The 23,535-nt window shown below is 42.4% G+C and overlaps 1 non-coding gene across 1 annotated transcript; it reads right to left on the bottom strand.

Moving 5' to 3' along the window:
* Positions 1-10,380: 10,380 nt before the first annotated feature.
* Positions 10,381-10,570, bottom strand: LOC138512807 (U2 spliceosomal RNA). The gene has a single exon (XR_011281527.1). It is a non-coding gene; the product is annotated as a U2 spliceosomal RNA (small nuclear RNA).
* Positions 10,571-23,535: the final 12,965 nt, after the last annotated feature.

Genomic DNA, 23,535 nt, shown 5'->3' with positions numbered 1-23,535 from the left:
TAAATTCAACTTTCACATACAGGATATTGGGCACATTTCCAAATTCAATTTTTCACATAGGGGATATTAGGCACACTTAAAAATTCAACTTAAAACATAGAGGATATTAGGCACAGTTCTAAATTCAACTTAGCACAGAGAGGATATTAGGCACACTTTGCCGAGAGCGGATAATTGGCACACTTCTAAATTCAACTTTTCACATAGAGGATATTAGGCGCACTTCTAAATTCAACTTATCACATAGAGGATATTAGGCACACTTCTAAATTCAATTTAGCTCAGAGAGGATATTAGGCACACTTTGCCGAGAGGGGATAATTGGCACAATTCTAAATTCAACTTTTCACATAGAGGATATTAGGCACACTTCTAAATTCAACTTAGCACAGAGAGGATATTAGGCACACTCTAAATTCAACTTTCCCGAGAGGGGATAATGTTACTCACCGCTCCGTAAATAGGTCAGGAAGATAGATAGATGACCTTGGAGACGATGTACACAGGAATCGATATTCAACCTCCAATTCCAACTCCCCTGAGTACAAGACTCAGGCTTCCTCAAGAGAGGGGCTCTTCTTTACAACGTACCTCTCTGCTGTTTCTATTGGAACAGGCAGAGATGTCAGTTGAATAAAAGAGCGGGGAGAACACACACCGCCAATACCAAAGCTGCAAAGGAATACAAAGATATTAGACAGTGCTGAGAAAACAAGTAAGCAATCAAGCACAGTATGGGACAGGAAATACCTATGCAGGGATTGGAGTGGAACTTTCCCCGGAATGGACCTACAAGTAAATAAGTAAACCCTAATGAGTGAATTATAATCTAATGGATTCTTTCTATAGAGAGTTTTAGCCAAAACTACAGACCTGAATTGTGGGACTCTCAAGGGTTAACGATTTCCAGGATTGGAGAAAACGACAGGAAAAAATAATAAACAGGGAAGTTAGTACAGGGAAGTAAACCCGGGCGGCACGAGGGTCGCGCTAGAGCCGGGTTGGTGCAGGATCAGGAGAGCGTCAATATGCACTTTGAAAATAAGTTTGTTGAGTGTTGTAGTTCAATGAATGTCCCAAATCTAGTAGAGAGGAATACCAAAAGAGCAGTAGGTAAATAAGGTACAATAGTCAAAGATGGCGCTGGTAGAAATAGAAGAAAAACACAGTTAGTTACCTGAAGCACACACTTCCCAAATGAAGCTTGGAGCAACTGAAGAGTTCCGAGTAACTGCTGACGAATGAGTTGCAAAGACAGCAGGTGCTTGAAGGATAATCCGAGTAACGTTCCGTGTCAAATACCAGAAGATCACAACAATGATAAGAGCTTAGAGAAGGCAGTCCAGGGGCAGTCCGGGTCGATACCGTAGCAGTCCAAGAAGTGCCAAAGGAATAGGAGACATAACAATCCAAAAGTTTGGCAAGGGTCGGAACCAGGAGATCAAGTTTGGATTTCGTGACAAGATTTCACGAAGGAAAACGGACGTAACTGCAAATAGTAAGAACACTAATTAGCAGCAACAAGCCCGCTAGAAGACGGTAGTTTTAAACCCGTAAGGGGGGCATGTCTTGTTGTACGTCCTTCATGTACGAGATGTGTCAGCTGACAAGGGTTCCGCCGTAGCTTGTACAGACGCCATGGCAACCTGTATCTGCTCCACAAAGGAGCCTGTGAATGGGACGTACGACGCAGGGAGGTTTTTCTCTGCCGAAGTGTAACAGATAATTGGCACACTTGTAGATTCAACTTTTCACATAGAGGATATTAGGCACACTTCTAAATTCAACTTAGCACAGAGAGGATATTAGGCACACTTTGTTGAGAGGGGATAATTGTCACACTTCAAAATTCAACGTTTCAAATAGAGGATATTAGGCACACTCTAAATTCAACTTTGCCGAGTGGGGATAATTGGCACACTTCTAGATTCAACTTTTCACATAGAAGATATTAGGCACACTTCTAAATTCAACTTTCACATAGAGGATATTGGGCACACTTCCAAATTCACCTTATCACATAGGGGATATTAGGCACACTTCTAAATGCAACTTTCCACCGGGAGACTATTAGGCACCCTTCTTAATTAAACTTTCACATAGAGGATATTAGGCACACTTCTAAATTCAACTTTCACATAGAGGATATTAGGCACACTTCTAAATTCAATTTAGCACATAGAGGATATTAAACACACTCTAAATTCAACTTTGCCTAGAGGGGATAGTTGCCACACTTCTAAATCCAACAATAATCCTATTGGGAGGACTTTCAAGATGCGTTTATACCAGAGATATAGGGAGACTTTTAGGTGCCACTGGACCACAGATATTCTAATAGGCAGACTTTCTAGATGCGACTATGCCACAGATGGAAACGTTTTACAACATTTTCGCGTATAGGGTAGAGTGGTAGGGTAATATGGCTTGAAGTAATTGCTTCAGTCCCCGCCCTTGCCACACTTACTTATTGTTGTCTTCTTGCTTCTCCTGCGGATACCTGCTGATACGATTGGGAGTCATCCTTTGCCTCGGGGTCCTTAGCCGAACGGGGCTGCAAGGGAAGGGGCTGCCTTGGGAAGGTCAGTAATGGCCAGTGTAATCCAGCCACAGAGCCAATCAGGGGGCCGTGGGTGGGCCGGGAGGCAGGAGGATGTTAACCAGGAAGCGGGAGAGGAGAGGGGTATGATCCGGGTGCATGGGTGAAAGAGGGGGCGAAGTTAGGGCTGGATGGCAATGGAAGGCAAGGATTTAGCCAGCAGATGGGGGCACACTCACCGTAGCATCGACCAGGTCTAAAAGGGCCTCAGTGTACGTGAATGCACTGTAGTCTTCTTGACTACAAGGCCACAGAGCCAATCAGGGGGCCGTGGGCGGGCCGGGAGGTGGGAGGATGTTAACCAGGAAGCGGGAGGGGAGAGGGTACGATCCGGGTGCAGGGGTGAAAGAGGGGGCAAAGTCAGGGCTAGATGGCAATGGAAGGCAAGGATTTAGCCAGCAGATGGGGGCACACTCACCGTAGCACCGACCAGGTCTAAAAAAATAGTGAACATGAATATCACAGTGTGCTCTTTTGGAATTGAATTACTGAAGAAAAACTATGGCAAAGAAAGGATGACCATCTGGCTCCTAATTCATTTGTGCAGTGCATTGAATTAGCACTTACAATGTATGGGGACAATTTACCAACAAAACGAAGGCACAGCAATGGGGGTAGCCATAGCACCCAGTTTAGCAAAGCCACACGTCGAAATGTTTGGGACCAAAGAGATTTTTACTGAGCATAATCCTTTCAGAAATAACATTAAAAGTTGATTATACTATATTGAAGATATAATTATATGGAAAGTGTGAAGTCCCATTGCTTTTTTAAGGAATATGAAGAATGCAAAAGTAATCTTCAAGAGAAAAATAAATTTTGGAATGTCAAGCAAATAATTAATTCTTAGGTATTAACTCCCTCAACTCAATTAACTCAAAGACCTTGATGAAATACATATTTGGTTTCAATAATAGAGTGATTTTTATTATCTCCACAATCTACAATAGCTTTAAGGCAAAAGGTTCCTTCCCATGGAATTAGAAGACAGCTTATTATGGTATGGCCCCTGATGAATGTCCAGAAATGTACAGCAACAGCAGGACAGAAACATGTTCATGTTGGGTTATTGAATTTCCGGTATATATAACTATCGGAGCAAACATATTTTTTGTGAAGAGTATACTTAGCTGATGTGCAGTTTATTGGATAGTTGGTATTGGTATATATTAGCACTTGAGTTGATTTATCGTTGTTGTTAGGATCCAGGTGCAACATTCTAAACGTTAGGGGAAATGCAAGCTGCAGGAATTCTATTAGTATGAAGATCTGGTAATTTTTCATGTCAGTATTTCTGTCATTTATTGCAGCATTTCAAGCCACTTTCGAATTGGAATTTGTTTTTCCACATTTCAGCGAGCACCAGGTTACAGAGTAGATGGTGGAATGATGGGCAGCAAAAGACAGTGTTACTGGTTTCCATTAGCATAAGAGTCTCTTGCCACCTTAGCCAGAGCCCTACCATATTGATCTAGTGCCTGTCAGAATGTGTAGATTTCTGTCATTTAGGGCACTAGGCCACAGTTCTGAGTCTCTGTCTTTCCATTTAATTAAACTTTATACCTGCTTCCCCCAGCAAGTGTTCAGCATGCCAAGATCCTTGGAGGAAGGGTGAGGGGCAGCACATATATTAGTTATTGTTGCAGGGCCTTGTGGATCGCAGGAGCTGGGAGTGAAATGTAGAATAACAGTGTGTGTTCCTGACAATAAGATACATACAATAATTGTGAAGGACATATTTTGATGTAAATTAAGCCTTGAGTGTATACATTGCCAAAATGTCAAAACTAAATCATGGCTATACTGCCTCCTAGGGAAAGTTGGAACAACTGGGTCTGCAAAAGAATGGCTTGGTAGTACGACTAAATATGAGAAAATAATTTTCAAGGAATGGAGCCTCAGTTCAGTTTTTTATGATGCTACCTGGGTCTCAAGAGATAGCCAGAAGAATGTACGTCAAGGAAAGCAACATGTTTCAAAACAGAAGTTGCAAAAAGTATTGCAGAGTAAAACTGCTACAAGGCCTGGGAACTGTCAGTAGTGCCAAACTGGCTGAGCTCATGGGAGAGGATCTTACTGTGTCTAATTTGATGACTTCACTGTTCACATTCACTTCATGATTGGATCGTTTCAGTGGGGCTGCACATCAAAAGTTACATGAACTTGTTTTGACTAGTAAGGGTATGCCAGTTTAGTAAATGTTGCATATATAACGTAAGCCAATCAGGATGAAGTATTTTCCACTGACTGCATAATTAGGTAATTCGTAGTGGGCTGCACTTAGAATGGTCACGGTAATGCACTAACCAAAAGGTTTACTAATATATATTGTGTTAAGATTTTTATATAGGTGGGAGCCAATGGGGAGGTGGGATTAACATGCACTTGATACTTATAAGGTATTCACATTTTTTGTTTTTTGTCTTTAAAAACGGTAACTCAATGTGGGCGGATTGAGAGCGTTTCCAGTTCTAAACAGCTGACTGACCCTCTCGGATGCAATTTGTATCAATTGAAGCTGTTTTTCTTGCAAATTGTGCACTCCATTATTGCTTCCTTAGATTGATTTTTCCGATCGGTTTTTGTGCAACTGTAAATTGTCAAAAAGAAAAGTCCAAACCATACAGAAATGATGCATAAATAATTGTGATATGACCAATTTCTGTATTGTGATTAATTTTATATTGGGTTTTAAAAAGGTGATTGTTTCACATATATGGGTGCTGATTTATTAGACACTCGTGCACTTTATGTGGTTTTGGTGTTGTGTTATCATTAGATGAAATTGCTTATTGTTTCAGTACTTTTTTACTATCTTATGAATTTTTGCATCTTAGAAGTGGTATGTTGTATACTAGTATTAATGTGAAGTATAAAAGCAATTTTTGTATATGAATAGTTATGAATACATTCTACAAATTGTAATTGAATACATTTTGTAAACCAGAACTGATTCTATCGGTGGGAGGTGTATATATCACAATTAGAATTGAAAGTTATATACAATCCATAGCTGCTGTATTTATGAGAATTTTATATAGGTTGTGGGGGAAATTGATTGATTTTGTATTGACTCCACCGTGATTATTATTGTTCTGTTCCATGTTGGCCAGCCATTTAATGTAAATTTCGGCTGGAGTTTCCATTGATAATTCTTTGTGTTACCCTATATCAATTACATCATAATTATATGGAAAGGTACAGAAATCAGAGGTCAAGCATTTTTAGAGTGTATAAACACCAGAAATCAACATCTAATGTTTACCCAGTCTATGAGTAAAAACGAATAGACTATTTAGACCTTACCATCTACCACCAGGAAAGCACTCTCAAAAGTAAACAGTACCAGAAGAGAACAGACACAAATGCTTTATTGCGCTTTGAAAGTCGTGACGCTAAACACATTAAAACAATTATATTTTTGGTCAATTTTTAAGATAAAAAAAATGTAAAACCAATGGAGCCTAAACTCAGCAAGCCAAATATCTTGTTACAAAACTGACAAACAAAGGCTATCCTTTGAAAGCAGTCAGAGTGGCAGCCAAAAGATGTTTAGACAACAATGGAGAAGTACTTTTAGAACCAATGTAAAACTGAATGATGTCAATAAATTGGTATTTGTCAATACCTTTTACAAATATATCATACAAGATAAAGAAGATCATTACATTTGAAAATCTTTAGAAAACAGAATTAAAAGTTAGAGTTTTCAATATTTGCATATAAAAATGCATACAAATACAAAATCTAGTATTGAGAAATTACAACATAATACCTACAAATAAAACACCCACGATGATAAAACAATTGGGCTTGAAATCACTAGTGGTTCATTACCTATATGGGAATTATGGGACCTGTAGAAATGGTATAAATATGTCAAAAGTGGACAAAGTCACCTTCATAATGTGGACTTTGAAAAGTTCCACAATTATGAGTACCCATGCAGTACATATTGTCACCTGTCTGTGTAATAAAAGGTATATAGGCAAAACTGTAACAAATCGTACAACAAGGATTATGGTACATTGGAGCTGCTTTAAAAAGGTTGGGAAGGCCCAGTGGTGAAACACTTTATGAACATAGGCCACTAGAATGAAGATTTCCAATGTATAATTCTTCAAAAGATTAGAGGCACATCAGAACATAGTATTAATAGAAAAACTGGCAAAGCAGGAACAAAAATGAATTTATCTTATAAATGCGCGTGACAATGTAGAATAGCACTGATGTCTAAGAGGCAATAAAGACTAATACACAGAAGTAATAGTGCTGGCATTGGTGAAGTACTCAACCATCAGGGCAAGGGCTTAAAACACTCATGATTCAAGTCATTGGTTGAATGAAATAATACTAGCATAAGCAAAATAAATTCAAACTGACTAAAAGATGTATACTATTTGCAAAAAAAACACAAAAAGTAGGACTAATGTAGGAAATATTTAAACAATCATTACGGTCTCTTAGACAAATTAATTGGTTACTGTGCCGGATGCATTTTACTGTATGGCATCCCTGCAATATGTTGCAGTTGACGCCATGACGTCATGATTCAATTACGTTGACATAAGGACATATAATTAAAAGAAAACCAACACATGTTTGTGTAATGCCGGACAGGGAAAACCAAACATTTGCAGCTCAAAGCAGAATAATTAACCAAGTAAATAATGAATACAGGGCAGATTTTGGGGCATAGAGTAACACCCCCATCCTACATTACACTAAGACAATAGCTATGACAGTATTTTTCTATTGGCAGTTGAACAAATAAAAAAGGAATAGAACAAGGAATCTCCAAAAACAGGTCAATTTTAGATTATACACTTTCTAGTTTTTCACCAATGATAAATGTATTTTTTGCATAATATAAAAGTAGTATACATTCTGAGATTATCTTGATTTCTACAGATTGGCCAATGGGAAGGAACATTGTTTTCCTGCAAAATCATTAAACAATAAATGGAGAAGAACACTATAACATATCCAGCAGCATAGATGTTGAGGTCATGTTATCCTCAACAAAGTTATTGCATAAATAATAATAACTTTGTGTTCACAAGGCTCAAATAGCTTACATGTAGGCTTTTTCTAGACTGACAGTTATAAAGTGTCTAAAAGGAAATGCAATCATGATTTCCCCTGAAGATGGTCCATCAATGATTAATATGCATACAGGAATGAATGGAAGCAAGGCTATTGCTTGATTATTTTAGCAGAGTCAACATTGAAACGTACACTACTGTTTCCACACAATGAAGATGTTAGATGTAAAATGTAAAATATCTAACGTTGAGTATGTTAAAATGTTTTACAGTACAAAACAAAAGTCAGTGCTATTTATATGGATGTATTTTAATTTTTGAGGGTGCTAAAATAATCCTCTCAAATGATCAGCAGTTAATTACTGTTTGATACTGTGGGAGTGTAACCTATTTGATTACACTATATGTGCTAAATATTTGTGACACATCAAGTGTAAACAAAAATATTAAAGAGAATGTTTTAAGAGTATCTTAACAATGAAAACATCAACAGAGCACATGAGCTGATATGTGCATTTTTACCTGTATTGATTTGGTTTGCACTGCCCGCTTTGAATGCAAATAGTTACACTGTTGATAGGAATATCAGTAAGTGACATTTCCTAGCTTGTTACATTTTGATAAAAAGACAATTCCTTAGATTTCTGCCTGACAGCCGACATCTAGGGAAGGAAGTTCTTAGTTAAACAAGATAGTGAAGAGGCTGATTTGTGAAATCACCTGCCACGGAAGCAGAATCAGACTGCCAGCCCCGGGACCTTTTCTCTGGCACGGGCACAGAATTCTGACTGTAGAATTAAACAATGGGATCATCGTCACTCACAGGGTTTTTGCCATTTCATTAAGGATAACCATCAAGTATGTTATGTTAATGTTAAAGGACATGTATATTGTGCACTATCACGACCGGAGTGGTCCCCTGGCGCTTTGGCAGATTTGAAAGGTGAGATGGTAGCATGGGTTAGAAGGGCATAGCGGGAAAAGGTAGAGCGAGAGTGGTGATGTCCTGTTGACAGCTTCAGTTCGGTTGGCACTGTTCGCTGAGCATGGGTGTGATTTATAGATTGGTAGACTCCCATGTGCTGTTGTGTGGGACTTTGGTTTGTTTTGTTGTTGCAGTGTAGTGAAGGGCATGCAGATTGCTGTCAAAAGATGTGGTTGTGTCTATTTAGCATTTGGAAGTTATATGCAGAGAGTTGAGGTTTTAGAGTTTGGGTTAGGTGGGGCTTTTTCTTACCTGGTTGCTTCAGACAGCTATTTTTGGTGTCTCGCACCATGTTATGTCCTGGGGCCTTTCGTGGTGGCTCACGTGCCAGGTTCTGTGCATAGTGGCCGCCTGTCTCTGTAACTATCTAGTGGCCTGTGGGCAGGAAGGTGGTTAAAGCCTCCTTCTACTCATGGGTCAAGATGGGTATGTTTGTGGGGTTTGCTCTCCGCTCGTCAAAGGAGGTGTGCCTGTCATCGGATCCCTGAGATCCTAGTTCATGGACTCCTCCCTCCAAATTCCAGGTGCTCCCTGGGCTCCTGGGGTGCCAGTTATTGGTTAATGCTCCCTTGTCTGCAACTAGGGTGCCTCTCCCTTAGGTGATGCCTAATGCAGGGGTGTGGCTTGGAGGTGGGTATGTCCTGGGTTCCCTCCCGGCTTCTTCCTTCCATGTGCACTTGTTGAGGCTTGCTCTATTTCCAGTGGTGTCTTTTTTTTTCAAGTCGTTTCCCTCTGGTTCTGAGGTGAAGAGCCACGTTTTAAGTAGTTTTAAGTATGCCAAACCTTTGCCCCAGGTACCCAGAACAAGGGTCTCTAGGCACTGGTATGCACATAACATGGCAAGAGACTTTTGCATATGCTATGACCGTACCCCACTAATCCACAGCATCATGCACAACTGCAACAAAAAAGCATGACCCTCACGACACCAATTTGTGGGTGGCAAGTATTGTACCCACTTACTGCGCATAGCAGTGGAACCAACTCTAAAAGTGCTTTCAATCCCAAACCTGCTAACACATCAGCACCAACACATAACTCTTCAATCCATGCATGTTGATATTGGTGGCTTGGCACCTGACGTCATATTGTTTGGCCATTTACAATTACTTCAAAGATGCAAAGACATCCTCAATGAGATATGCAAGGCAACACAAACTTGTTATTTCAATAAATGGAAAAGACATGAAAGTCACATGATCAACTTAATACAATGCACCAAGTGATATGTCAAAGAATACACCTTCCAGGATAGTTGCCTAGCCTACAACTCTGTAGAATTCCACTTGTATGAATAAGAAGACAAGGTATACACTACCAGTGGTGAAAGCACTGCAAGTGTCCATCCCAACACCACCTTGGGATCTCAACACTTACACAGGGTAGTGCAGGAGTGAGGCAGTCTTATTTCCAGGTCGTCTCAATGTTGGAGTTATTGCAGAGTTTTTATTTTATTTAAGGTGAGCTCATTAATAAGACATGGATGCCATGGGTAGTAGCCTATGTCATTTTGCCAACATGTGTTCCACTTTTTGGCTTCTTCAGGGCAATAGATGCAAATCACTATTAGTGTGGTAGAGTATAAAGTGAGAACAAACATTAGGTGATCAGACATATAAATGAGTTAACATAGAAAGACGTTTGGGCAATGGACATGTATAAGGAGGGGAAGCGGGGTCTGCCTTTACCTTTATCCCACTCTAGCCAATTAATAACCCTTACTGTCCTCTTTTCTTTTTTTTTTTCTTTTTTTTATGTGCACCAGTTCTGGAGGTAATGCAATACAAGGTTGATGCGTGGAGTGGACAGAGCAAGATCCCATTCCATCTTCCTGTTCCAAAAATCTATTTAAGCTATGGTCCCTAGATAGAAGAGGTATCAGATATTAAACTGATAGAACTGATACTAAACTTGATCTTAGCCAAAAGGCTGAGAAGTGATCCGTCCTCTTTTCTTGTAGGGCCACACTCAACGACGCTGCCAAAATGGCAGAATTGAAGTATACAAGGCTACTTTACATCCACCCTTAAACCCAGGTTCTTGAAATACTACCAGGTCTTGGGACCAAATGCACCATTGCTAGTTTTTCCGACCAAATCCCCAGATTCTCACACCATTGACATATTTTGCAATCAGAAAACCAAGATAATCATACCATTTCCATACACTAGATCGCAGAATAATATTCTACACTCTCACACATATCTGGGCATCATATGGCAAAAGATGCAAACCATATGACAGTGCTGGGCATCTATGTCATAGGAGTAGTAGAAGGGGTACCCCCAACCACCCGTCCCCTGCCTCCGGTCCCAGTCACAAATTAGGTATTACAAATAAGTCACCAAACAAGCTCTGAAGTTGCCACACATTGGTGACCATGTTAAAAGACTAAAACAAATATTGGACTTGTGTTCTTTAAAGAAAATCCCATTCGTCACTAATACACAGCTGGACATTAGTTGGTTTTTATGTTTTCACTTCGGATTTCAATTTTCTTATAGGTAGCGCTTTACGGGAGCCCTATCTACACACGTGTGATGTAGAATAGATGCTGTTCAGGTGAGTAAACCCACTTTCTCCGGGCTTACAGCCGAGATGAAGCACCCCGAGAAGTGTCACTTGTTAGTTTGCGCTGAAAGCCCCTGCTGTGAGGAAAGGAACGCTCAACCTGTCTTTTGCTTGCTTGCAGTGAGGTAGTAATTACTGTACCATGTGTTACTGGTCATAGGGTTTTACCGGATGAGGGTCTATCCTGGAAACATTGCCAATGACATGTGCCTGGAAAAATGTCCAATGAGTTCTGGTCATTGATGTGCGAACCCGAATGAACCAGAGGTAAAAAAAATGTTTAAAGCAAAGATGCAACGTAACTACTGACAATGATTAACTGCCATCAGTTTTCTCATTTACAAACACTGTGTGCCAATACTCGTGGTCATTTAAGGCAAACTCGGTGCTATTTTTAAAATACTCGTGTATGTGTTTGCCGCACCCCAACAAATAGTCAATAAATCGAGGCACCAGTGACAGAGGTGAATGGATATTCTGCAGGTCTGGGAGTCAGTATGCGCCACTTAGCTAATATTTAAGGTGGAATTGTTGGATTCATTGGCATCATTGATATCCTTTAAACAAGTAAATGGGGCACACTTATTCTTTTTTATATTTTAAGGTGTCCTTTTATTGCAAATCAGAAAATAAAAACAGTCTGCATGTGTTCCGTCTTACTAGGACACTTTTACACTGTATACAAAACACAGTGCCAAGGACAGGTATGCTCGTCCTTTTTGCATAGACTTACATAATAGCCTGGCACTTAAGGGGTTAAGAATTCAATATACAGAATGAGTGTGAAAAACAAAAACACAACCTAATGACAACCCTCAATCAAACCTCCCTACATCTTTCTGTGCACTTGGATTCTGCCCGCTTTGAAATATGCCTGTGGCCCTGGCATCTCTTTACCTGTCTCCTGGGAGCTGCCCCTTACTGTGGGGGAATAGCCTGTATGTTGCCTTTCTTTCCAGTTACTGCTGCTACTCTACTGTTCCCCTGTTCTCTCCTGTCGTTACATCGCCTATTCAATAACGACTTGACTTTATACCTTGGGGTGCCTTTCCGTCAGTGATTTTCTATCCTGTCACTGGGTGTTGCACTTTACAGAAACTTTGCACCAGTTTAAGCACCATTTTGCACGCTATTAGCACAGTATTAGCAAAGTTTGCTCCAGTGGGAAAAAAAAATACATTTGGGCCATATTAAAAAACCTTGCATCATTACAATTCTGCAGGGTATTGTACTTGGATAAAGGTTTGCCCTTGAGCAAAAATATCTTAACGCGTTTTTGCACCTGGGCACAGTTTGCCCTAGTGCTAATACGAATTGGTATTAGCACTAGGGCAAACTTTGCCCTTTTGCAAAAATGCATTGAAAGTATATATTTTTTGCTGTGGGGCAGTGTTTGCTCTTGTGCTAATACCATGCAAAATTGCACTTTGCATAGTGGAACCATTTTCTAGTGGGGCCCCAATGTTTTTTGCACTAGAGCAAACGTTGTCCTAGTGCTAATATCATGAATAATTGCATTTGCACTGGTGCACAGTTCCTGTAATTTGGCCCCAGATCCACAAGCCTTGGAATCACCCACATGTCCTTTACTCCCATCTATGCGCTGCCATGACAGCTCTACTTCATATTTTTCTGTCATACAACAACATGCCTTTATGCGCTTATTCTGCTCTGTGGGTTTGGGCCAAGTGGGTGGTATCTCCGGTTTACATATGTGTGCCAGTTCTAGTATGTTGTGCGGCGTCCCAACTTTTTTACTGCAGAAAATTCCGGCAGAATATTAACCACACTTTTACCTCATTTTTGCCAATCAAAGGTGGTGGGGTGGTTTGGGTGTGGCCATATGGGATATGGGGGGGTGGATAGGGAAAGTGAATCCCCTCATTTTGCTGCAAGTAAAAACGCAGTAAACCAAACTATGAAAATTGTTCGTTAAAAACACATAGAACCGTGGTGTGCTCCGTAGATAGAAATAGTAGTCAGTCACTAGTTGGCGTTTCACTTACCTTCTTTTTTTGTTTTTTTTTGCCTTTTGGTGGCAGAGCCACCAAAAGGCAAAAAAAATGTCACCAAATGTCACCAACACCATTGCAACAGAGAAGAGAGATAGAGAAAAAGGGGGCCAGGAAATCGATTTTATGGTTGCCATGACAACTGGAAATGATGTGGCATAATCTGCCAAAGCACTAAATGTTATTTCTTTGTACCTTGCTCGAACATAATCCAATAATGGCTTGTTTAATGTATTTTCTTCCAATCAGGAGTACTGTAACATGTTGTGCCAATTTCAAAGCTGGGGCCGCATAGTGATCTTTCTTTTCGGAGTCAGAGGGAGTTGGGCTATATTTGGGCCCCTTTCCTGGCCACATTGGGCTCCAGGTAGCTTTCCCTTTCTGGGTACTGTTACAATACAAGCATTATTTTCTGCAGAGGTGCAGTGCCAATGACAACATACAGAGATCCTCATAAGGGTTCTGAGAGGACCTCTGGATGTTGTCAGCGGTACTGCACCTCTCCAAAAATCAATGCTTATAATGCTAATGCAATCATTGTTTTATGGGGAGGTGAAGTACAACTGACAACATACAGAGGGCCTCATAGGAAATCTGAGAGGACCTCTGTATGTTGTCAGCTGTACTGCATCTCTACAAAAAGTAATGCTTGTAATGCAATGCAATGCTCAGATCCCAGGGTTTTCATATCTGCCTTATGTTTTCATTGCTGGAAAAAACATTTGTGCTCTGAGTGTGTTGTGTACATCATTCAAGAATTTCTATCTCTGTTCCAGGGATAGAAATTGAAAATAGCATCACAGTGTCATTACTGACCTGGATTTGAAGTGTGCATTCCCCTGATACCAATCAAAACATGATTTTTGTGCATTTCCAAGCACATCCCATTTCCGGATTTGGGATTGACATTGAAATGGGTGGAAATGCCCTTTGTCCTACTGCTTTGTGCAATTACATGAGACGTGGGGAAAATTGGTATCAGAATGTGTTCATCTATGACTATCAATAAATGTCAGATTTCTTTTGAGCACATCTGCACCAGGAAGAAAATTAGCCCCATTGAGAGGAAAAACACAATGTAGGACAACTACGACCAGGATCCCCACTTGTGCCGTTTCTCCTTTGCCCCTTCATGCTGTCCCATATGCCCCTCTCCTCCCCCTTTGTGCTGACCCTCTTCCCCCTTTGCACTGTCCCTCTTCCGCTTTGCACTGTCCCTCTTCCCCTTTGAGCTGTACCTCCTCACCCGTTGCTCTGTCACTCTGTCCCTTTTGCGCTGTCACTCCGTCCCTTTTTTCGAGTCTCACCTTACCCTGTGTGCTGGTGCTCCTTTACCTGTGCGCTGTCTCTCCTTCCGAAGTTCGCTGTCGCTTCTACCCCATTGTGCTTTTGCTCATCCCCCTTGTGCTGCCGTTTCTTCCCCATATGCTGTCACTCCTTCCCCCATTGTGCTGTTGCTCCTTCCCCATTGTGTTGTAGCTCCTTCCCTCATTGTGCTGTCACTCCTCCCCCTGTGCTGTTGCTCCTTCCCCCTTGCGCTATTGCTCCTCCACCTTAAAGTGTCGCTCCTTCGCCCACACTGTCACTCCTTACCCGCTTGCTCTGTCGCTCCCTACTCCCTTGCATTGTCACTCCTTCCCTCATGCACTGTCACTCCTCTTCGCCCCTTGCGCTGGTGATCTTTCCCACAGTGTTCTGTCACTCCTTCCCCCTTGCACTGTCACTCCTTCACACTCTGTGTGCAGTCGCTCCTTCCACCTTCTGCTGTTGCTCCTTCTCCCCCATTTGCGCTGTCACTTTCTAGCCTCCCCTCCCCCCATTTGCACTGTCACCCCTTCCTTCACATTTCGTACAATGCTCCTGCTTACTATTGCTGGCCTCATTTTCATCGGTTGGATTTTTTCATTCTCCACTTGTGTTGCCATGTATTCCTTATCCCTCCCTCCACAGAGCTTGCCCCACCCCCTTGCACTGCCCTTCATTCTCTCTCATGCTGTAATTTCTTCTTCCCTGGGTGTCATTCATCATTCCTTCCCTCCATGCTAAATGTTGTTCTTCTTTGTCTTTAGCCAGACTTAAGCTACACCTGTAAACCACCAAAGGGGGCGCCCGTCTATCCACTCAGCACCACCCAATGCCTGGCCCCAGCCTACCCCATTAGATAACATCACACACATTTTTATTATAAAGTAAACGTGTATTACTTGTGTTTTCGTGCTCCACGCCCTTACTGTACTTCAAAGTTATGGCTTTACCCCATCTCTCCATATCAGTCCGTCATCAACTGCTAAAACGGTCCATCAGACATGCACACCTCATCATAAAGACCCCCTAAACATGAACGGCCTCTGTTATCTGCAATGCCTCCTATGTACTCCACTTGCGCTGTAGGCGACATCACTCATGTTTCGTTCATTTGAATATGTTATGCTTGATTACTTTCTATTATGTTTTCCTGTATTTTGTTTTATGTTGTGCTATGTTTTATGTAATGTTAATACCAAGCACTGCCACCGCTTGCCTGGTCTCTGGGTGCTCTGGTGCATCAAACACAGAGGGGCATGGGTTGGTATGGAGGAAGGAGCAAGAAGATGCAAGACCACTTTGCTGTTGTGTTGATGTGGGTAGACTGGTTGCCCCGTGCACCTAGATACGTTTATTTCTAGAGGGAGTCCAGAGTGCTCATGGTGGCATGATGCATTGGCAAGGGGGTGTGGCGTGTTCGTTGGTAGTAGAGATGTAGTTTGGTGCTGTATGACGTCTGATGAGAGGGATATTAGAGTGACGTGTGTGAGCAGTAATTTGCATGCAAATAATGAATTTAAGCATAGGAGTTAACCCCTTAATTGACAAGGACGAGTATGCTCGTCCTTTTTGCATAGACTTGCATAATAGCATGGCAGTTAGATGCTAGTGACAAGGTTTAGTGAGCAACCCATTAGGCCTCACTAAATTGCACGTCTAGTGCATCCATGCAGATTGCTGGGTGGTTACATGACTGGTTTCCACTTTCGATTGGGTAATAATAATAATGTATGTAAATATGTCCTATGTAAAGCGTTTTAGAGTAAAGCGCTATATAAAAAACAAATTATTATTAGCTAGGCATGTTAAAAAGCCAGTTCCTCAAGGTTTTCCTGAAAGTCTGCCGATCTGGAATTGTGCAGATCCCCTTTGGGAGGGATTTCCGGAGTAATGTTAGAGATAGCTTCTCACATGGGGCCTCATTGCGAGTTGGGCGCAAAGGGATTAGCGGCACCGGTAAGGACACCGGTGCCGGTAATCCCTTTGCACCCTATTCCGAGTTCCCTTAGCGGGTCCCTTCCTTAACGCCTGGTTTGACTAGGTGTTAAGGACGGGACCCGTTAAGGTACTTTAGAGCTAATAACGGTACCGCAAATTGCGGTACCGTTATGAGCTACTTCCCCATTCCCATTGAGCCCTATGGGGGCTGAAATGGGAATGGGGAATGGTTTTTTCAGTGGGGACTTACCGGTCCCTCCAAGGTCGGAATGGACCGGTAAGTCCCCATTGAACCAGGTCGGACTCGGTACCGGTATTGGAGGTAGTCATGGCGCAAATAGCGCCATGACTACCTCCATACTCAGAATGAGGCCCATGGTGTCTAGCAATCTGCCATTACTGGTTCTCTTTGGTTGGTTGGAATGGAGTGAAATGTCCTTTGATGAATTCCACTCCGTCACCCTGAAGGGCTCTATGAGTAAGGCAGAGTGCTTGGAAATGGATGCTTTTCTGACCGGCACGCGGTGGGATTATCAGCAAACATGGAATAGCCGTTTTTCCTTTTTTTTTCTTGTACACAGATTTGTTTCATTTTCTTTTCTTCATTAGAATTACCCTTTAATCAAACAACCCTTTGCAAAATGTCAAGGTACTAGAAGCACCTTTAAACACAATGAAGACGTGTTGAGTCACCATACACACTCATGTGGTAACTAATGATCTTATGCTGCTTCTTAAAATAAAGACAGGCAAGATGGTATCTGTATGGTGTGGGCCATTGTTGGAAATTCCATAATTTGGGAGTAAACACAAACCTTGACCTCACCTAGATTGAATTTATGATGACAGGGAGAGGTATCGCCACTGCCACTGCTACTGCTACAGTTCATCCAAAGAATATACTCACTGTTGGGTGCCTAGTTGTGGGTCAGCGCTGGGAGCTTGCTGAACTCGCGCCACCCGCACGGCCGCTCGCTTCCTGGAGGAGGCGGAGCTTCGGGCCGCTCACGTGATCGGTCACGTGACATCCGACGACCACAAAAGCACTCACAGTGTACCCTTGCGGCGTTAAGCCCTGCAGGGTAAAGTCCGGAGTCTGACTGTTAAGCGGCTGTTAGGCGCAGAGGCGCACAATACAGGTAACCCATAATCCATTTATTTTTTTGTTGTGGGGGGACATCGTCAAACTCAGCAACCATCATAACTAGAAGGAAAAGTAGTAAATGAGGCTCCGAAGTTCACCGCCATCGGAAGAGATGGTGGATCAAGAAGGTTCATACCTGGGAGGGGAGGGCAGAACTACACCCGATGCAGTGCCCCCTACTCTTCCAGGAACATCTTACTTACCTAATCAGGCCAGTCAAGTCATTACCCATGCCATCTGTCACTCGGCTCCTGAGCCACAAGTCTCTCTTCCACTCATTCAGGAAGGGTGGAAGAGAGGACTAGAATACACTCTAACAACTAAAAAAATACAAAGCAGAATTAATGACCACTTCGCAAGAAAAAGAAACAAGAGCACCAACGACCTAGCTGAACTAAGGGCCATATCTGGCCAGACTTCCAGTCCAACTCAGGAGAGTGACGGTATCCGTCAATCACCCTCGTCCTTAGACTGTCTCTTTCACCCTAAAAATGGTCCTGCCCCAGTAGGCTCACAGGACGAACAGGAATTACAGGAAGTGCCGCTCACAACCAGCGAGAATACGCTGACAGCATTGAGCTTCGTTTTGAACTCTCTGGTCTCTGTATTTGAACTTCTGAAAGCAGAGGTCCAAACACAAGCAGGCATTCTATTAGAGCTTGCAAATGAAGTATCAAAGAATGAGTCGACGACAACGGCACTCAATAACATCATGAACACGATCCTGATTCCAACAATAAAAGACTTACAAATCAAGGGAATAAAACAAGGTTTGGATCTCACTCAAATTTACTCCATGGTGAAAGAAGAAGCAAGGAACAACCTTATAACACAAGATCTTATAAGAAACCTCTCCATGGAAACTCGAGACACTACAAATAAGATCCTTCCGCAGCTAGAAGAGGATCCTGTGGACTGCTTTGATGATACACCACTATCAAATTCAGTTCTAGAAGAATTCCGCAGACTTGCGAACGTTGAAATAGAGCCTTTGGTAGAGATCTCGGAGAGCCCAAATAAAATCATAGTTGTAAACGCTCAAGACTCTCCGCACAATGAAGTCAATCTAGATTTGGTTACCCCAAGTCATCCGAAAAGAAGGAGAGGAAAGAAGCAGAAAGAGAGGCCTCTGGCTCACCCACAAACTAAAAAAAAAACAAAAAACCAAAAAAAAAAACAAGCCCCAAATAAATCGGGAACAAATGCCTTTATTAAAAACCTATCCCTGACTGAGGAAAAGTCCCCAGACCTAGAAGTTGATGCATCTCCAGTCGTTGCTTCCTCTCAGAACAAAAGCCAGAAGTCCTCAAGATCCCTCAAAAGAGGAAAGGGCCCAAATAGACACATAGCGGATCCCGTGAAGTCAAGGAAAGCCCATAGCGACACAACGCTTCAAACTACAAACACGGGCATGCAAACTGAGCCCATGATTCCTGTGAATGGAGCCTCTAATCAATCGAACCCAATTATGCCTAACTCGAATATCAAAATAGCCCCTATTTTTCTAAAAAAGGGTCCCAAAAAAAATGCTATCAGTAGCATGGCCCTCCAAACAAGTATAAGTAACATCAGACTGGCACCCATCTTCCTAAAAGCAACTCCAAAACCTGCGACAGTAATCGCAATGGCATCACCCCTTGAGCTTCAATTGACCAACGGCAATGCTCTAACTGGGTCCCTGGCCTGTGAAGCAGACTGTCGGAATGGCCTGGGAAAATCGAGAAATTTAGAGTGTCTTCCACAAATTAGCTCAGTGGAAGAGGAGGCAGATGGCCCCTTCTACACTCATCCGGAGTGGGAGATAGAGCAGGAAATTGCTGACTTCACAATTCCAAGGATTTGGCTAAGACTGGAAAGACCAACCGGGTACATGTCTCTCTGCAGATCAGTCCTTCTAACAGAAATCAGGAAAAACTATAAGTTGTTTCTCTTCTCATCAGAAGACATTGAATACGTCAGATTTCCAGTAGCTAATGACAAGTTCTTTGTGGAGGTCGGCCTCAGCTCAAAAAGAGCCTTTCAGGCATTAATTGGGAACAAAGACGAATTAGCAAGAGAAGGCCTGTGGATATTTGAGCAGGAGGAGGAAGATGGTTTTAGGAACTATTCTAGAACATATACAAATAAAGAGGATACACCAAGACTGAGAGGACCAGTAGGTCCACCGACTGAATACTCAAGGAATTCTATTTCCGGCCCCAAATTTAATGAGAACCTCATCATAAAATTACCCGAGATTATATCGCAGGTTCTTCTGAATCTCGGTGAGGAGCAAATGAGCCTTTAAACAAAATAGTCTCGGTCTTGTCTCCTGGAATACAAGAGGCTCTAGCTTTCTAAAAAAAAAGCTATTAAAAAATAAACTATTAAAAGAATTCGATATTCTACTTTTCCAGGAGACATGGCTTGTAAACCCCATAGAGATCGAGGGTTTTACAGTCAAAAATCTCGGGGCCTTACAAAAATCTAAAGGGAGACCGGCAGGTGGACTCTTAATGGTCCTCAAAAACTCAAGCATCCATCAAATCATTTCCCTCTGCAATAATGCCGCAGGCATTCAGGCCTGCAAAGTAGAGCTAGTCTCAGTCAATATAAGAGTTAATCTAGTTCTCATCAACATATACTGGAACCCAGCCATCATAAAGTTACAAGATTTCCTGGAACTCCTACAGTGCATACTAATAGGAGTGAAGACCAACTTCCAGGGAGTACACATTATAATAGCAGGCGATTTTAATGCCGACTATTTCACCCCAAAAAAGAGCCGGCCTCCACATCTTAAGCCGAGTTTATTACGAAATGGTAAATTATGGGGGGACTTTTTTTCCTCCTGGGACCTGGAAAGGATCACTAATCAAAATGGGGCCAACGAGCTAGGAAATCACACCTGGTGCCGGGGCTCTTCGAAATCCACGTTGGATTATATTTTCGTAACCTCAGGTCTTGCATCTTACCGCCCGATCCTAACCCTTAATTGGGAAGGAGGCAGTGACCACGCAAGCCTTGAACTTCGATTCTCGGCACTACAGAGAGCCCTCAACCCACCACGTCCGCAGGATTTAGTCGGACTCAAGAACAAATTGAGAGTGGTAAAATACAAATCTGGTGGGGAAAAACTAAATCAACTCCTAGAAACAATACCGGGACCGTTATGGATCGAGGAATTTCATCCCGAAAAATTTGGAAACTTCATTTGGTCAATTTGTCCACCACAAGAGATGAAAGTGGCAGGGAAGCAAACACACTTTCATTATTTCGATGAGGAAACACACAAGCAAAAAAGGTCTCTCCGCCGTCTCATTCGTAGTCTAAAGAAAAAGGGGGGAGGAGACCAACGAGAAACCTCACAAAAAATCAGGACAGCTAAGCAATCTTACAGAAACTGGTCTCGCAACCATAAACACCAAATACAGCAAGAAGACGGGGAAAAGATGCTCCACTTACTCAATGCCAATAACTGTAGAAGCTTCTGGGCCGCACTCAGCCAACTGGAGACAGGCCTCAATAGCTCCCTCTGCAACTTAGTTCCAGAGCAATCTTGGATTGACTATTTAACCAAGAATTTTGAACATCCAGGCACCAGAGACTTTATTGGACCCCCAACGACCTGGTCATTGTCATTTAACCAACAAGACATCCTCGACCTCATTCTCTCAGCATCTACATCAAAGGCAGCAGGACCTAACGGCCTAACCTATCAAGTCCTAAAAAATCAACCTATAATGTGGGCAAAGTTATTATATCATCTCTTTCGGGAAATTGTAAAGTCTGGCTCCTTTCCACCTTCCTGGAAGAATGCATTTATCATCCCATTCTTCAAGGGAGGCGATAGACTTAAGCCTGCTAGTTACCGACCAATCGCCCTGCTTGACATCGATAGCAAATTGTTTATGCGACTTCTCTTGAAAGAACTCACTCACTGGGCTGATACCAACGAGATTCTTTCCCGGCACCAAACGGGTTTTAGGAAAGGTCTATCTACTAGTTTAAATGGCCTTATCCTAAACCTACTTAGTGAAGGTTCCAACGAGAAGGATGGCTCCCCACTCTTCGGTGCATGGGTGGACCTATCCAAAGCATTTGATTTGGTGGATAGGGCTCACCTCTGGCGCAAACTTCAAAACTGGGGGATTCCAGCACCTCTTTTGGCTATGCTCATAGAGTTACACAGAAACACCACCATCAGGGTAAGACTGGACGAAACCGGCAATTTATCAGAAGCCATAGAGGTTTTCAGGGGAGTCCGGCAGGGCTGTCTAGGCGCTCCGTTATTTTTCAACCTTTTTCTAGCAGACCTGGGGAATTATCTTGAATCGGCCTCCATGATAGCACCTAGGATAAACGGGAGAAGGATACATTGGCTGGCCTATGCAGATGATATTGTCCTCCTGGACGGCTCGGCCCGAGGACTGCAGCAGCTCCTTCTCAAACTAAGTGACTATGTCAAGATCAACGGTCTAATAATCAATCCCTCGAAATCTAGAATCCTGGTTTTTAAACATCCGAGAAAAAACCTACCATCCAGGAAATGGATCCTTGAAGAAACGGAAATTCCCAGAGTTGAAGAACTTACTTACCTGGGTTATGAAGTTTTCGCATCTCCATCCATGAGTAAGATGCTACCAATTATCCTTGGTAAAACTGTAAAAATCACGGCCCAGATGAAGAACCTGATGGGGAAGTTCTGCAAATTTTCGATATTGCCGCTTCTAAAATTTTACATTGGTAAAGCTGTGCCAATCCTCTTGTACGGCCTGGAAGTAAAACCTATGCTCTGGAACTACAATTGGAGCAAAATAGAGGGTAGGCTATGGAAAGCAGCATTAAATCTGCCGATATGCACACCTCTCAGTAGTCTGCGATATGAACTGGGTCTCATCTCCTTAGGCTGTCGAGCGGACTGGAAGCTTCTGTCACTATATCGGAACATTATCACCGCTGGACCCTCCACTCTACTCTTCGACGTAATGGGACACCATAAAAAGGAAAAATCGAAACATCTCCTCACCCTCGAAAGAAAAGCGGGGGACATCCTACTCAGGCTGAACTCAACACTAGAACTATTGATTGCTAACCCTGTGAAAATAAAAAAACAACTCGAAATACATGATTGGATCTGCACGATTGAAGGAGTTAGGCTGTTAAATCCACCGAACCTCTTCCTAACAGCAGAGAGAAAAGTGGGTACTCTACCACGCTATCTCCAAAAATTTCCCGACAAGAGTATTCGAAACAACTTTCTAAGACTGAGACTAAATCTGGCTCACACCGGAGAAATTTTGGCCAAAAGACAGCAGGGCGAAAAAACCTTAAAGCTCTGTAGGTTCTGTGACCCACCGAACCAACAATCATTGAGACATCTGCTGTTAGAGTGCGAGGGGACTTGGTCCGCAAGACGGCAGCTGCTGGGAAGATTCGTCGCCAGAGAAGAGACCCTCTCACAAGATTCCTTCTGGGATAGATTGATCTCCGGTCAGGAAGTTATGCTCACCACGGCAATAGTAAAGGTTTTAGAAAACTGTTTGATACTCATAAAGTATAGTCAAAATGCCGAACAAGGGGTGAGCTTTTCTCGACCGACCTGCAAAACCAAGTTTTTAAGCTTTTAACGACCCTTTTTCTCCTTTGTATTCGACTTTGTAAAGGTTCTCTTCGGAAAGCCATAAACAAATAAATAATAAAAAAAAAGATGACAGGGCAGCATAAAGGTAGCCAGATGAAGGCCCGAGATCCTGTAGAGGCCGATGTGGAGAATTCAAAGAGCAAATATAGCCAACACACCTACAGACCATGCACACTGCGATCCACGCGTATGGACCCAACAAATAATACAAATCCAGGTGGCGTTTTTGGAAGGATCAAATACGTCTGGAAATAATCTCCAGAGAAATCCATTGTGTGTACCTTTTTCGCAGGCAAATTCTCCTGAGACTCTG

The sequence above is a fragment of the Ambystoma mexicanum genome, chromosome 6p (genome assembly GCF_040938575.1).
Source record: "Ambystoma mexicanum isolate Mex_15411 chromosome 6p, UKY_AmexF1_1, whole genome shotgun sequence".
Taxonomy (NCBI): domain Eukaryota; kingdom Metazoa; phylum Chordata; class Amphibia; order Caudata; family Ambystomatidae; genus Ambystoma; species Ambystoma mexicanum.
This window is presented reverse-complemented; position numbering and strand designations above follow the sequence as displayed.